The sequence below is a fragment of the Dryas octopetala genome, chromosome 1 (assembly GCF_963921425.1).
Source record: "Dryas octopetala chromosome 1, drDryOcto1.1, whole genome shotgun sequence".
NCBI classification, from domain to species: Eukaryota; Viridiplantae; Streptophyta; class Magnoliopsida; order Rosales; family Rosaceae; genus Dryas; species Dryas octopetala.
Genome location: NC_141366.1, coordinates 24,054,404 through 24,069,403, shown reverse-complemented (window position 1 = coordinate 24,069,403; position 15,000 = coordinate 24,054,404). Strand labels below are relative to the sequence as shown.

The 15,000-nt window shown below is 38.3% G+C and overlaps 1 pseudogene; it reads left to right on the top strand.

Moving 5' to 3' along the window:
- The first annotated feature begins 3,458 nt into the window (after nt 1-3,458).
- On the top strand, nt 3,459-13,168 carry LOC147299309 (zinc finger BED domain-containing protein RICESLEEPER 4-like; annotated as a pseudogene).
- The last annotated feature ends 1,832 nt before the right edge of the window (nt 13,169-15,000 follow it).

The following is a 15,000-nucleotide window of genomic DNA, read 5'->3' as shown; positions in this document are numbered from 1 at the left end:
GGAGTTTTTAGTAAGACCAGATTTCATAATCTCATTAACCTTAATATTGTGTCCAACCAAACATGAGATTAGTGTCTTATTTAAGACAGTCCCCCTTAATCCTGTGTAACAAACACCCCCTATGGCCTCGTTTGTTTCACAGGACTGTCTTGGCATGGACTAGCTATAGGGACTGGCATGGACTGGCTTGACATGGACTAAGCTAGCTAAGAACTGCCTTTATGTTTGGTGCAGTACAGGACTAACAACCTGAAAAATGAAAATAGTCATATCCTATGTTTGGTGTAGTGCAGAACTAACAAGTTGGAAAATTAATTTTTAAAACAAAATCATAAATCCCTATATTTATTTATTTAGAATAAAAAAAATCATATGGTTGACATTGTGCCACATCATTACTGTTTTAATTTTTTGGTTCACTGTTCATTGTTCTTTTTGTTATATCACTCTCTTTTCATCACTTGCAGAGAGCTCCTCTCATTAGTCGCCTCCTACATCTCCTTCTCTATTTTTATCAATAAACCACCATTTTATCTCTACCTAAGCTCCCTCTCATACCCACTTTTTCTTAGAGGATAAAAATTTTCCCATTTCAGTAAGTTGGGTTTCTTTGTTCTTTTTCCGGCAGCAACAGTACAAACCATCGGATCCACTGTTGGAAAGAGGAAGTCAATTTCTAGGATCTAATTCTTTAATGAGCTTCTGTATCATTACTAATGGGTTTCTTCATTATCAAGTCTAATTCTTTTTCCAACAACATTAAATTTGATACTTTGTAGGAAGTGGGTATATGAGATGGAGGTGAGGTGAGAGTGGAACTTGTATGGTTGTACAGAAATGAAGATGATTTACTGATGAAAAGAGAGAATGAATTGTAGAGGAGAAGAGGTCTCTGCAAATGACGAAAAAAGAGAAGGTCCCTTCATGTATGCACGATAGAACAGCGAAAATATTTAAACGGCACAATGTAAACAATTGATTTGGAGAGGAATTTTGAAGAGAACTCACTCTCTGTTGTTGCTGCAGGTAGAAGAAATGGGTTAGGTTGCTGTAGAAGATGAAAGAGCCAAATTACCAGTCGCTTCTGCCCAGTTCTTCTCGTCGGTCGCCGCTGCCCAGTTCTTCTCGCCGGTCGCCGCTGCCCACTTTTTCTCACTCTCTCTTTCTCGTTCAATTTGTTCTGATTTTGATGAAGTCGTGTTCTGATTTTTAAGTTTGGTCTTAGGTAGACCCAGCTAAGGAGGTTCTTAGCTAAACCTCCACATTTTCACAGGTTTCACTAAGCCCACCTAAGAAGTCTCATTTAAGTTGGAGAGGATTCACTAAGCCCTATTTTGTTTAATCCTAAACTCACCAAACATGGGCTTAAAGTCTTAATTAAGTCAGTCCCTGTTAAGAAGGTGAAACAAACATGGCCTATGAGTACAAAGTTTTCACTTTCTCCTTCTCTCAAGTGTTTGAGCACTAATCCCACATTGAATGAGCTAACTAATAAGGTGATAAACACTCATTGAATCTCTCCACCTAATTGTTCTTTTTTTTTTTTTTTTTTTTTAAGTTCTTAGGATGAATATTAGGGGACAATATTGTTTTGTTCACGACAACAAGCAAGCTTGTAGTAACTTTTTTCAATTATTGGGTTATTTTATTATAATGTTTTGTTATTGCATGAGTATAATGTCTTGTCAAGGAGATTGTGATTTTTTTGGGGCCAAAAGATGTTTTTGGTCCCTGTACGATGAACGAGTCGCACGTTGGTCCCGTTATTTCAATTTGAATTTTTGAAAGACCGTGTTTCCATAATGTTGCAATCAGGTCCAATCCATCAAAATTGTCTACTTTAGAGCCAATCAGGTGGTGCCACGTTGGCATTTTCCATCTTGATTTAGACGGATTGGACCTGATTGTGACACTAATGAAAACACGGTCCTACAAACGTGCAAATTAAAATGACGGGACCAAAGTACGACTTACCTCAAAATACAGGGATCAAAGGTGACTTTACGCCTTATTTTGGGTCTAATTAATGAGAGAACTCTGATAAATGTTATTCCCACTTATAAACACGCAACATATCAGAATTACAAGTTCTTGTTATAAACTCGATCAACATATACAAGATATCAACCTCTAATGTTATACAATTTTGACTAGCTTGATCTTTATTTTCTTTTTAATGACCAATCCATTAAAAAATTTATTTCTTCTAATTTTTGCAATTTATTTTGTTAAATTGGAGGCCAAAAGAAAAAAAAAACACTAAGTCCCTGTTTGGTTCGCGGAATTGAATTATTGAGAAATAAATATCTATGCATTTTTCAAGGGGAAGGGAATGCATGATTCCCATTAATATGTTTGCTAATACTGAGAAAGTAACTAGGAAATGCCTTTTATTTCCATTTTCATATTTGGTTTATGCAGTAATAGAAAACAAAAATTGTTTAATTTATATATATATATATGCAGTGGAAATTACAGATTTGGTTAACTTACTTTATAGCTAGTTCAATTTTGATCCATAATCTTTTTTAAGTTCGGTTTTGGTCTACTTATTATCTAACTTGTTCGATTTTGGTCCATCCCTTCTATTTTGGATGGATGTCGTTAATTTGAGGAGCAAATATGTAATTTTCTCATAAAATTTATAAAATAAAAAAAAACAAACAAAAATAAATAAAAAACAAAAAAAATTACAAGAAAAAAATACTGAAAAAGAAAAACAAAAAACTTGTTGTTGGGTTGGGGTAGGGGAGGAAGGGGGAACCGGGGAGGGTGGGTTTTGGGAGGAGTAGGGGTGGGCATTAAACCCGGAATACCGAACCCATACCGGTACCATCCCAAATTTGTCTCATACCGTGTAGGTCTCGTGAATTTCGGAACTATCTCATACCGATCCCAAATACAACGGGATGAGATTGGTACCCACACTTTAATCTCATCCCGTACCGTACCGTTTATAATTTATTTTATTTTATTTTTATTTTTTAATTACATGTCACACTTTGGTTGGCTGTTTGGGCAAGTCTATATTTCTAGTATAGACTTGACCACAACTAACAATACCCAATGCCTATACCCTAATCCCAAATTTGTTCAGCCTTTCAGTCTTTACTCTTCGTCTATTCCCATTCGCAGCCTCTCAGCCTCATCTCTAGTCTCTCCTCTGAGTCCTCTCCAACCAAAACCAAAAATTAAAATCAGATTACCAAAACAACTATACAAGAACAACCTCTCTTCTCGAATCCCTCTCATATTACCAAAACTGAACATACCTCTCCAGCTTTCCCCTTGAATCTTTCTCAAAGCCGGAACCTATCTCTTTCGAATTCCTCTCGAATCCAGAATCCCCTTTCGAACCCCTCTCGAATCCATCTCAAACTCTTTCTAATCCATCATTCCATCTTGAATCCCTCTCGAAATCACGCTATCTGTCTCTTGAGTCTTGATTAGATTGTCACATGACTGGGTTAGGGCTTCGAGTGGGTCATATCTTCTCAGCTTCAAATGGTAAGCTTTCTGGGTTATGGGTTATGGGTTATGGGTTCTTGGTTATGGGTTCTTCGGTTCTTGATTAATTAGTTGATTAGTCAGTTTCAAATTCCCAGTTGATTAGTGTAGCTTGACAAGTTTGTTATCTGTGATTTTCCAATTGATTAGTTATTTATCCCCAGTTGAGTTATTGATTTTGCACATGTTTATGTGGTTTGTTTCTTTGTTGATGCAGTCTCGATCACAGCAGCAGAGTGTGGGTGCTTCTTCTGCTGCAACCTCACCAAGCCCAGTGCCTCCAAACTCAGTGCCCATGCAATCTGAACCTCCAGCAGAAGAAGGAGTGCACATGCAAGATGAAGCAGAGGTAAGCCTCACTAATGATAGTAAACCTAAAGCTGGTACTGGTTCCAAACGTAGTTGGGTTTGGGATCATTTTAAAGTGTATGATGATAAGAAAATAGAAAAAAAAAAAAGGATCAATCAGGGAAGATAGTAGATTTAGAAGTTATTATGAAGAGAGCCAAATGCATATACTGTCCTAAGGGTAGTCTTGGAGATTATGATGTTGATAGTGGGAAAAATGGGACATCAGGAATGCTTAAGCACATTATAAAATATTGCAGATATTACCCACCAAACCAAAATAAAAACCAAAAGATCATTGCTGGTGATAAGGGTCAGGGTAACAAGATTGTTGCTAGGGGGTTTGTGCATAATGATGCTATGGAAGCTTGTGTGGAAATGATTGTAGTAGATGAGCTTCCATTTATTTTTGTAGAGAAGAAGGGTTTTAGGAAGTTTTGTAGTGTTGCTTGCCTATTGTTTGATGTACCTAGTAGGAGAACCATAGTTAGGCAATTTCTAAAAATGTATGATGTCTGTAAGATCAAGTTGAAGAAGGAGTTGAGTGCACATAGGATCAGCCTCACTACTGACACTTGGACAAATGTCCAAAACTTTAATTATATGGTGCTAACTGCCCATTTTATTGATAGTGATTGAAAAATGCACAAAAGAGTTTTAAACTTTTGTGTGATTCCTAATCACCAAGGGACCACCATAGGGAAGCTTATTGAGTGTTGTTTGTTAGAGTGGGGGATAGAGAAGGTTATGACCATAACTGTTGACAATGATTCTGCAAATAAAGTAGCTTTAGATTGGGTTAGGTCTTAGATGAAAATGTGGGAGAATTCACAAGCTGTTTTGGGTGGAAAGTACTTGCATGTGAGATGTTGTGCTCACATAACCAATTTAATAGTATGAAGTGGGTTGAAGAAGCTGAATAAGTTTGTTTTAGCTATTAGGAATGCTGTGAAGTATGTGAGGTCCTCTCCACAGAGATTGGAGTATTTTAAGTCCTCAGTGGAAAAAGTGAAACTGTCCAGCAAAGGTCTTGTGTGTATGGATATCCCCACAAGGTGGAATTCAACATTTATAATGTTGGAATTTGCCTTGAAATTTAAAAAAGCTTTTGCAAGAAAGGGGGAGGATGAGGACGTACAACTCATTTTTGGCTTTTTCAAGGAAGCAGATGAAGAATTTGATGAGGATGACAATGTGATTCAAAGTAGTAGTAAGAGGTTTAGGGTTGGACCACCAAGTGAAGTTAATTGGGAAAATGCAAGGGTATTTGTGAAGTTTTTGAAGGTGTTTTATGATGTGACTTTAAGAGTTAATGTATCTTTGCATCTCACTATCAACACAACCTTTCATGATATATTAGCTATTGAACATGAGATTAAAAGGTTATTTGTGGCACCTGAGATGGCAAATGGTTCAGAAAGTGAGAGAGTGTTGGTTGACATAACAGCCAACATGAGAGCTAAATACAATAAGTATTTTGGCTCATTCCACAATCTGAACAGATTGGTGTTGATTGCACTTGTTTTGGATCCAAGGTTCAAGATGAGACATGTAATTTATTTGTATAAAAATGAGGGTTTTGAAGAGTGGGAGGTGCAGGGGGTTGCCAAAGAGTTGAAAGAAGTGTTGATGACCCTTTATCATGAGTATGGACCAAACGTAGATGGTGGCATACACATGAGAATGAATGTGAATTCTGATTCACATATTGCCACTTCTAGTTCTATGGTAGAAAATGAGGGTAGAGATAGTGGGAGGGATGACATATTGAATGATTGGAGAAAGGTGGTGGAAGAGAGTAATGAAGCTGTGGTGGCACATGAAGTTGATAAATATTTGATGGATCCTTTGGAATGGATAGCAAAAAAAATGTAGATGATTTTGACATTTTATTGTGGTGGAAGCTCAATGGTCCTAAGTACCCTGTGTTGGCAGCAATTGCCAAGGATATTCTTGCCATTCATGTGAGACCCGGAAATTTTCAAATTTATTTTGTGATTTTTCCTTATTTTCAAAAAAGGTTTTATAGAATTTATTTGTTAGAAAATCTAATTTTGTTCACCTTGAGCTTTAAATTGTTTGACCAGCTTTGACTAGGGTTTTGACCCAAGTTAGAACTTTAAAAGGTAGTACTTTTACTCACGAACCCAACGGTGCAAGTCTCGTATTATTCCGAGTCCGGGAGATTATTTTATGAATTTCCTAAATTTTCTTAGTTTGTGGAGCTTGAAATTTTCGAAATTTTTCTAAAGGGCAAATTGGTAATTTGACCTCATAGTTAATTAGTACTAGTCGATACGAGTCCGTAGTATTTTTCGGGGTATTTTTCTGAGTCCCGAGCTATTTTTAATTAATTTTTGAAGTTGAGGAATATAGGAAAAAGAAAATAAAATAGGAAATCACCAGATCGCGCCACGTGGCACGATCTGGAGCGTCCATCGCTGCATGGCAGCAAGATCTGATGGCTGCATGTGCAGCCAAGTGTTAGTGCACATGCCACGTGTCACTTCCTCATTGGCCCATTTTGTGACGGTTGACTTGAGTCAACCCAGTCAACTCGGATGAGTCAACCGAGTTGACTCACTCTCTCTCCTTATAAATAGTGGCGTGAACCCCAGCTGATCTTCATCCCATTTCAGCCGCACGCTTCCCAAGAGAGAGCTTCTCTCTCCTCTCTCCTCCTTTCTCTCTCTTCTTCAATCTTGTTTTGAGTTTATCTTGAGTTTTGGAGCTCCGATCGACGATCCGATTTCGCCTACGCGATCGTGGCGACGAGCTCTTCAATTCTAGTAGTGTGAAGGCTATGTTTCGGTGAAGTTTTAAAAAAATCATTTCTGAGCTCCATAGGTAATTTTTTGATCCCTGTCGAATTTCTGCTAAAATTTTGTTAAATTAATCTCTTGTTAATTAGGCTATTTTAATCTTATTATTTAGCAAGTCTAGTAGTACCGAGACTCTGCCCGTGGGAAGTCTTCAACAGGTATACCCTTAACCCAGCTTATTTAATCTGCAGTTATTTAAGTTGTGGTTATAGACGAAACGCCGTTTAACTGTTGTTATCAAATGAACTTAATAAATATTGAGGCCATATCAGTGGTAACTAAATAACGTGATGACTAAGGTCAGTCCATGAGCATACAGGCGTTGGGTACTGAGCCAGAGCTCCTCAGTTTCCCCATGCACTGACCTGGTCACGTTGTAGGTTCATATCTGATCAACCTCATCGACAATAAATTAAAATAGATATAGAAACCACACGGTCTGACATGACTGTTTGCCTCGGGGTGCAAAGTCATGTCGGATTAAGAATTCAGAGAAGCCTAGCAGTTACGCTAGTGCCAAACCTCTGAATTATACCTGGTCTTAACAGACAAGGTCATCGATTTACGTGAAGACCGTTTTTAACACCAGTTGTTGTCAAACTAGGAACTCCAGTTACCTAAAAGAGATCGTTGCGACGTGGCAAATTGTGATTTGTACTCGAAAACAGGCAAAAGCTTTGGACGCTAGGTAGGGGGACAACACACTCTGACTAGTGGATTTCCTGCATGTACTATATAATAAATACTGTGTGATAAAGATGCATGTTTTTGATTGGCATATCTGTTTGGTTTTATATGATGGGAATGATGACTGTTATGCATATTCTCGTGAGATTGTTATTGTGTTTGACTTGAGAGTGAAAGGTCCCTTACGGTAGACCCTGGGTTTCGATCCCCAAAACCTCATGAGGGGTTGTACGGACGGACTGGTCGATTGTCCTTCTTGGGAGGCCAGTCTAGGCGGTATAACCATGAAATGGCCACTTTCGCTACTCTGTCCCAGTCAAATGACTGCAGGACTTTGTTATGTTTTTGTGAGAGGGTAGTTAGCCCTAACGGCTGGTCAACAGGTATGATTCTGAACTTGGGCCAGGAAAACTGTATTTTGAAAATTGTATGAGCATGTTACTAGTTTTAAGGCTTGACAACTGGTTTGTGTTTAAATTATCTCAAATTATGTTTCAAACCTAGCAGGGAGTTCCCTGAGGGGGAGCAATGAACGTATGTGATGCTCACCCCTACATTGTTTTTTTTTTTTTTCTCCCTCTTAGGTGCTGCGCGTGTGGACTTTGACGGCCTCGATTAAGGGGTGGTGGTGCGGTCTCGAGCTTGTCAACTCCTGTGTTCCTGTTTAGTCAGTATATTTCCTTGAGCAGGTCTTTGGTGGCCTTTTACTATCTTTATATACCCTTGGTCATATCATGTATATACACTGAGTCTTTGGGTTGTCTACTTTTAAACTATCGAGTTTATATAAACAGTTTCTTTGAAGTTACTCTAAACAATAGTAGCTCCGAGGGTTGGTTTAATTCCAAATTAACTATTTCTGAATAAATTTTCCGCTGCAAACTCAAGCACTCTGATCCAACCCATTTTTACTAAACCAAAAGGCTTAACCTATTTTGTGGATATTTGGGATTATAACACCGGGGGACTGGTTGTTGTAGTCTCTGGTATTCTCAAGATAGGTGCCTCTGTTACGTACCTGGGTTTCGGGGCGTGACAGTTAAAATGGTATCAGAGCAGTTTTCCTGAAAATGTTTTCAAAATAGAGTCTTCTGAAATTCTTTCTTCTTCCAAGAGTCTTGTTCGAACTTCTCTTGTTTATCATCCTTTTCTTCTATTCTTGAAAGTCATTGTTAAAGTCTGCCCATTTTTCTTTCAGTCTGTCAGTTTTGTTGACAAGATGCCGCCTCGACGTCAAAACCGCGCTCAGCCACCAAACCAAATGAACGCACAGCAGTTTGCCGAAGTTTTCCAAGCTGTTATGGGTAACTTTGCCCAAAATCATCAAACTGAAGTCGAGCGCCAGGAACAGCGCCGTGGTCATTACTTTGACCGGTTTCTTAAGATAAAGCCCATGAAATTTTATGGTGATTCTGAAAAAGATAAAGCTGAGGCCTGGATTAAACATGTCCTGAAAAAGTTGGAAGGAATCAATGCTCCGCCAAAATACCGAGTCTGGTTGGCAACTCATGTTCTCGAAGGAGAAGCAGATCGTTGGTGGGATTCAGTCCGCGACCGAGAACCAGATGTTGAGGTTATGACTTGGGAGGAATTTGAAGTAGTCTTCTATGATAGGTATTTCCCTCAACCCCTGAGACAAGCTAAGATGAAAGAGTTCATGGAGTTGAAGCAAGATAATATGACAATCTCTGAATACGTCTCTAAGTTCACTGAGTTAGGGAGATTTGTCCAGTGTGCGATGGCTGACGAGGACTTCAAAACTGTGAAGTTCAGACAAGGCTTGAGAGACAGCATTAGGAGATACATTGTTGCTCAAACTACTAGGACTTATAAGGAAACAGTGGAGGCAGCCTATGCAGTAGAGCAGGACTATCTGTATAGTGTCAAGGAGAGAAATCAAAATGGAAAGTCTGATGGAAGGAAAAACAACAAGAAGAGAGACTCTAGGGAAGAATCAGAGCAGAACAACCAGCCAAAAAGAATTGCAGGATTAGTAGTGTGCTACCATTGTGGAGAGGAAGGTCATATTAGGACTAGGTGCCCTCGCAGGAATGAAATAAGGATAGACCAAAGAACAGTCGAGAGAGCCGTAATCCGATTTCCAGAAACTCAACCACTCCAACAGGCACCCAATGCTCAACCAGCACGACCAGGGCAACAAGCACCACGTCAAGCTAACCAAGGTGGTCCAGGACGTGGAGGAGGAGGCCGAGCTAGAGTGTTCGCTGTAAGAGCCCATCGAGATGATGACGATGCTGAACCCGACGGTATCTTACTTACCTTAACTATTTTCCTTAAAAAAAAAAAAAACTAAACTTTGAATTTTAAGGTTTTTGAACTTACTAACTCTTAGGATCGGTTAAGAAGAACTTGTTCGACAAAGCGGACAACGATGCAAGGTCAACATTGGGCGAATGACTGTTGTGAGGAGAAATTATCTCTAGTATCACTTATAGTCGAGATCAATGGAGGTCTCCGTTTTCGCTTTAGTTTACGGGTTTGGTTATCAGAAGGATCCTCGACATTACGGTATCGTCAGATCAACGGAAGTGTCTTTGGGGACTGATATCAACCGTAGCTTGTTTTTATCTTTTTAAAAATGAGTCTCCAGTATTTCGACTTGATCAATAGAGGTATTTTTCTCGAGAGTTGTTGTTATGCATTCTTTATCACTCAAGTAAAGTTGGATTATGATTGATTGAGAACGTAAAGGAGAAAACGTTGTACAGGAACTGGAGTCCACGTACCCACTTTTGGTTCGAGCACCCTTGGTAATCTCGAGGACGAGATTTTTTCTAAGTAGGGGAAGATGTGAGACCCGGAAATTTTCAAATTTATTTTGTGATTTTTCCTTATTTTCAAAAAAGGTTTTATAGAATTTATTTGTTAGAAAATCTAATTTTGTTCACCTTGAGCTTTAAATTGTTTGACCAGCTTTGACTAGGGTTTTGACCCAAGTTAGAACTTTAAAAGGTAGTACTTTTACTCACGAACCCAACGGTGCAAGTCTCGTATTACTCCGAGTCCGGGAGATTATTTTATGAATTTCCTAAATTTTCTTAGTTTGTGGAGCTTGAAATTTTCGAAATTTTTCTAAAGGGCAAATTGGTAATTTGACCTCATAGTTAATTAGTACTAGTCGATACGAGTCCGTAGTATTTTTCTGGGTCCCGAGCTATTTTTAATTAATTTTTGAAATTGGGGAATATAGGAAAAAGAAAATAAAATAGGAAATCACCAGATCGCGCCACGTGGCACGATCTGGAGCGTCCATCGCTGCATGTCAGCAAGATCTGATGGCTGCATGTGCAGCCAAGTGTTAGTGCACATGCCACGTGTCACTTCCTCATTGACCCATTTTGTGACGGTTGACTTGAGTCAACCCAGTCAACTCGGATGAGTCAACCGAGTTGACTACTCTCTCTCCCTATAAATAGTGGCGTGAACCCCAGCTGATCTTCATCCCATTTCAGCCGCACGCTTCCCAAGAGAGAGCTTCTCTCTCCTCTCTCCTTCTTTCTCTCTCTTCTTCAATCTTGTTTTGAGTTTATCTTGAGTTCTGGAGCTCCGATCGACGATCGGATTTCGCCTACGCGATCGTGGCGACGAGCTCTTCAATTCTAGTAGTGTGAAGGCTATGTTTTGGTGAAGTTTAAAAAAAATCATTTCTGAGCTTCATAGGTAATTTTTTGATCCCTGTCGAATTTCTGCTAAAATTTTGTTAAATTAATCTCTTGTTAATTAGGCTATTTTAATCTTATTATTTAGCAAGTCTAGTAGTACCGAGACTCTGCCCGTGGGAAGTCTTCAACATGTATACCCTTAACCCAGCTTATTTAATCTGCAATTATTTAAGTTGTGGTTATAGACGAAACGCCGTTTAACTGTTGTTATCAAATGAACTTAATAAATATTGAGGCCATATCAGTGGTAACTAAATAACGTGATGACTAAGGTCAGTCCATGAGCATACAGGCGTTGGGTACTGAGCCAGAGCTCCCTCAGTTTCCCCATGCACTGACCTGGTCACGTTGTAGGTTCATATCTGATCAACCTCCTCGACAATAAATTAAAATAGATATAGAAACCACACGGTCTGACATGACTGTTTGCCTCGGGGTGCAAAGTCATGTCGGATTAAGAATTCAGAGAAGCCTAGCAGTTACGCTAGTGCCAAACCTCTGAATTATACCTGGTCTTAACAGACAAGGTCATCGATTTACGTGAAGACCGTTTTTAACACCAGTTGTTGTCAAACTAGGAACTCCAGTTACCTAAAAGAGATCGTTGCGACGTGGCAACTTGTGATTTGTACTCGAAAACAGGCAAAAGCTTTGGACGCTAGGTAGGGGGACAACACACTCTGACTAGTGGATTTCCTGCATGTACTATATAATAAATACTGTGTGATAAAGATGCATGTTTTTGATTGGCATATCTGCTTGGTTTTATGATGATGGGAATGATGACTGTTATGCATATTCTCGTGAGATTGTTATTGTGTTTGACCTGAGAGTGAAAGGTCCCTTACGGTAGACCCTGGGTTTCGATCCCCAAAACCTCATGAGGGGTTGTACGGACGGACTGGTCGATTGTCCTTCTTGGGAGGCCAGTCTAGGCGGTATAACCATGAAATGGCCACTTTCGCTACCCTGTCCCAGTCAAATGACTGCAGGACTTTGTTATGTTTTTGTGAGAGGGTAGTTAGCCCTAACGGCTGGTCAACAGGTATGATTCTGAACTTGGGCCCGGAAAACTGTATTTTGAAAATTGTATGAGCATGTTACTAGTTTTACAAGGCTTGACAACTGGTTTGTGTTTAAATTATCTCAAATTATTTTTCAAACCTAGCAGGGAGTTCCCTGAAGGGGAGCAATGAACGTATGTGATGCTCACCCCTACATTGTTGTTTTTTTTTTTCTCCCTCTTAGGTGCTGCGCGTGTGGACTTTGACGGCCTCGATTGAGGGGTGGTGGTGCGGTCTCGAGCTTGTCAACTCCTGTGTTCCTGTTTAGTCAGTATATTTCCTTGGGCAGGTCTTTGGTGACCTTTTACTATCTTTATATACCCTTGGTCATATCATGTATATACACTGAGTCCTTGGGTTGTCTACTTTTAAACTATCGAGTTTATATAAACAGTTTCTTTGAAGTTACTCTAAACAATAGTAGCTCCGAGGGTTGGTTTAATTCCAAATTAACTATTTCTGAATAAATTTTCCGCTGCAAACTCAAGCACTCTGATCCAACCCATTTTTACTAAACCAAAAGGCTTAACCTATTTTGTGGATATTTGGGATTATAACACCGGGGGACTGGTTGTTGTAGTCTCTGGTATTCTCAAGATAGGTGCCTCTGTTACGTACCTGGGTTTCGGGGCGTGACAATTCAAGTGTTAACAGTTGCATCTGAAAGTTGTTTTAGCACTGAGGGCAAGGTCATAGATGCATTTAGGAGTTCATTAACTCCTACATCAGTGGAGGCCTTAATTTGTATGCAAAACTGGTTGAGGGGGGATGAACCTTGTATTGAAGAACTTGAATTTTATGAAAGTATTGAATTGGGTAATGTTTTGTAAATTTGTTTTACTTTACTTGCTTTGCTTTGTGTATTGAATTTTAATAGTTTCTAACTTTCTGCTGTGATTTATTTTTTGTAGAAAATGCAAGTGTGACCACTGCTACCAGTAGTTTGAAGGGTTCAAAACCAAAGGCAAAAGTGTGCCCAGTTGACCATTGCTACCAGCCTGCCAGTAGTTTGAAGTGTGACCACTGCTGCCAGTGGTTAAAATCAAATCTTGTGTGATTTCTGAGTTTGTAACTTTGTAGTTTGTATTTTGTATTTGTAAATTGTAATAAGCCATAAGGCTTAATTCTAATTTTTTGAGTTTGTGATGTAGACTGAGTTTAAGTTTGTGATGTTATTGATGTAGACTGAGTTTGTGATGCACTGATGCCATAGAATTAAATTACTTCCAGCTTGAATTGTTGAAATTTGAATAACAGTAACTTAAAGTCAAGGAATAAAATTTCGGATTTCGAAAAAATTTCGATGAAAATTTCGACGGAAATTTCGAAGATTTTTAAATTTCGACAAAAATTAGACGGAAACGACGGAAATTGTTATCAAAATACGGAAATTTTGAATGAAACTTTACCATATGTTTATTTAACATATTATCTACTAAATTGATAAAAAACATTGAAGAAACGAAATTATATAGTAGGTTTCATGTGATATAAGATGAATATAATGTTCGCTGGAGACAAATACTGTTAAATAAAATTAGTATAATGAATAAATGAAATTAGTATATTCTTTATACTCTATAATCTATACACTAAATCCTAATACTAAACTCTATATACTGTATATACCTAAATACTCTTTATACTCTATAATTTATATACCAAACCATATATACTTTATAATTTATACTCTATATTGTTTAAGATATGATATAAGATATTAGAGTTTAGGTTATTTAGGGTATATATTTTTAATTATTTTTTATATAGAAATGTATTAAAATTTAAAAACTAAACAAAACTCTAAAATGGCCAAACGAAAACCCAAATTTTTTTTTTTTTCCAAATTTCCAATTGCCCAAAGGCTCCGTCCTAAATTATACACTCTAAAAATACTTTTCTATGCTCATGATATTCAAATCATGTTTTTCAAAAAAAATATTATGTAAGAAATAAATAAATTAAAATTCATTGTAGGCCTTGTGGCATAGAAACTGACATATATGATGTGGTTGGTGGGGGTGGGATCAAAGAGTCATGAAATTAGTATGATTAACACATGACATGACTGAGCCCGAGAGCCCAGCCAACCAAGAAGTCTAATATAAGCACTGGGAGTTGTAGGCTTTTTAGTAACTTTTCAATTGAGTTCCTACTTTTTAGGAGAAAAGAAAAATGAATTTCTTTCAGTTGAGAAGAAAAAAATAAAAGCTCAAAGAGACGAAGACAGTAAGCTTCCTGCCTTCCTCTTTTCTTTTCTTTTTGTTTATTTTCATTTTTGTTTCCTTTTTTTTTTGTTTCCTTTCATTCCCCGTGACTCCCTAGTCCCCCCTCTCCTATTCCTCTCAGTTCTTCTCATCTTCTCTTTCTCCCTCCCTCCCTCTCTGATTTCTTCCTTCTCCTCCCTCTCCCTCCCAGATCTGTTCATCCTTTCTCCTTCCCCAATCTCCCTCTCTTCCTCCTCTCCCTCCCCAATCTCTTCTCTCCCCCGATCTCTTCTCTCTCTAATCTCTTCTCGCCCCCTTTCTTCCCTAGTCAATTAAAACACCTCTCCTTCCCCTTTTTTTTTAGAACTTTTAGGGGAAAAGGGACGATCTCTTTTCTCCCTGGGTTTGTGAATTTGATCGAAATTTTGGCGAAATTTCGCTCAAATTCACCAAAAGATGCCGTGAAGATGCCTCGAAATTTCGGCAAAATTTCGATAATTTAGTTGAAATTTGACGAAAAATAGATGAACATGTGATAAAATTTCGATGGTCCTGAAAAACGAAATTTTCGGCGAAATTTCGCTGAAAATTTCGAAATTTAACTCCTTGCTTAAAGTCTTGAATTGTTGAGATTTGAGAACATGAGTTTGAAACTTTGAACTTTGAAGTTGCATTATATTCA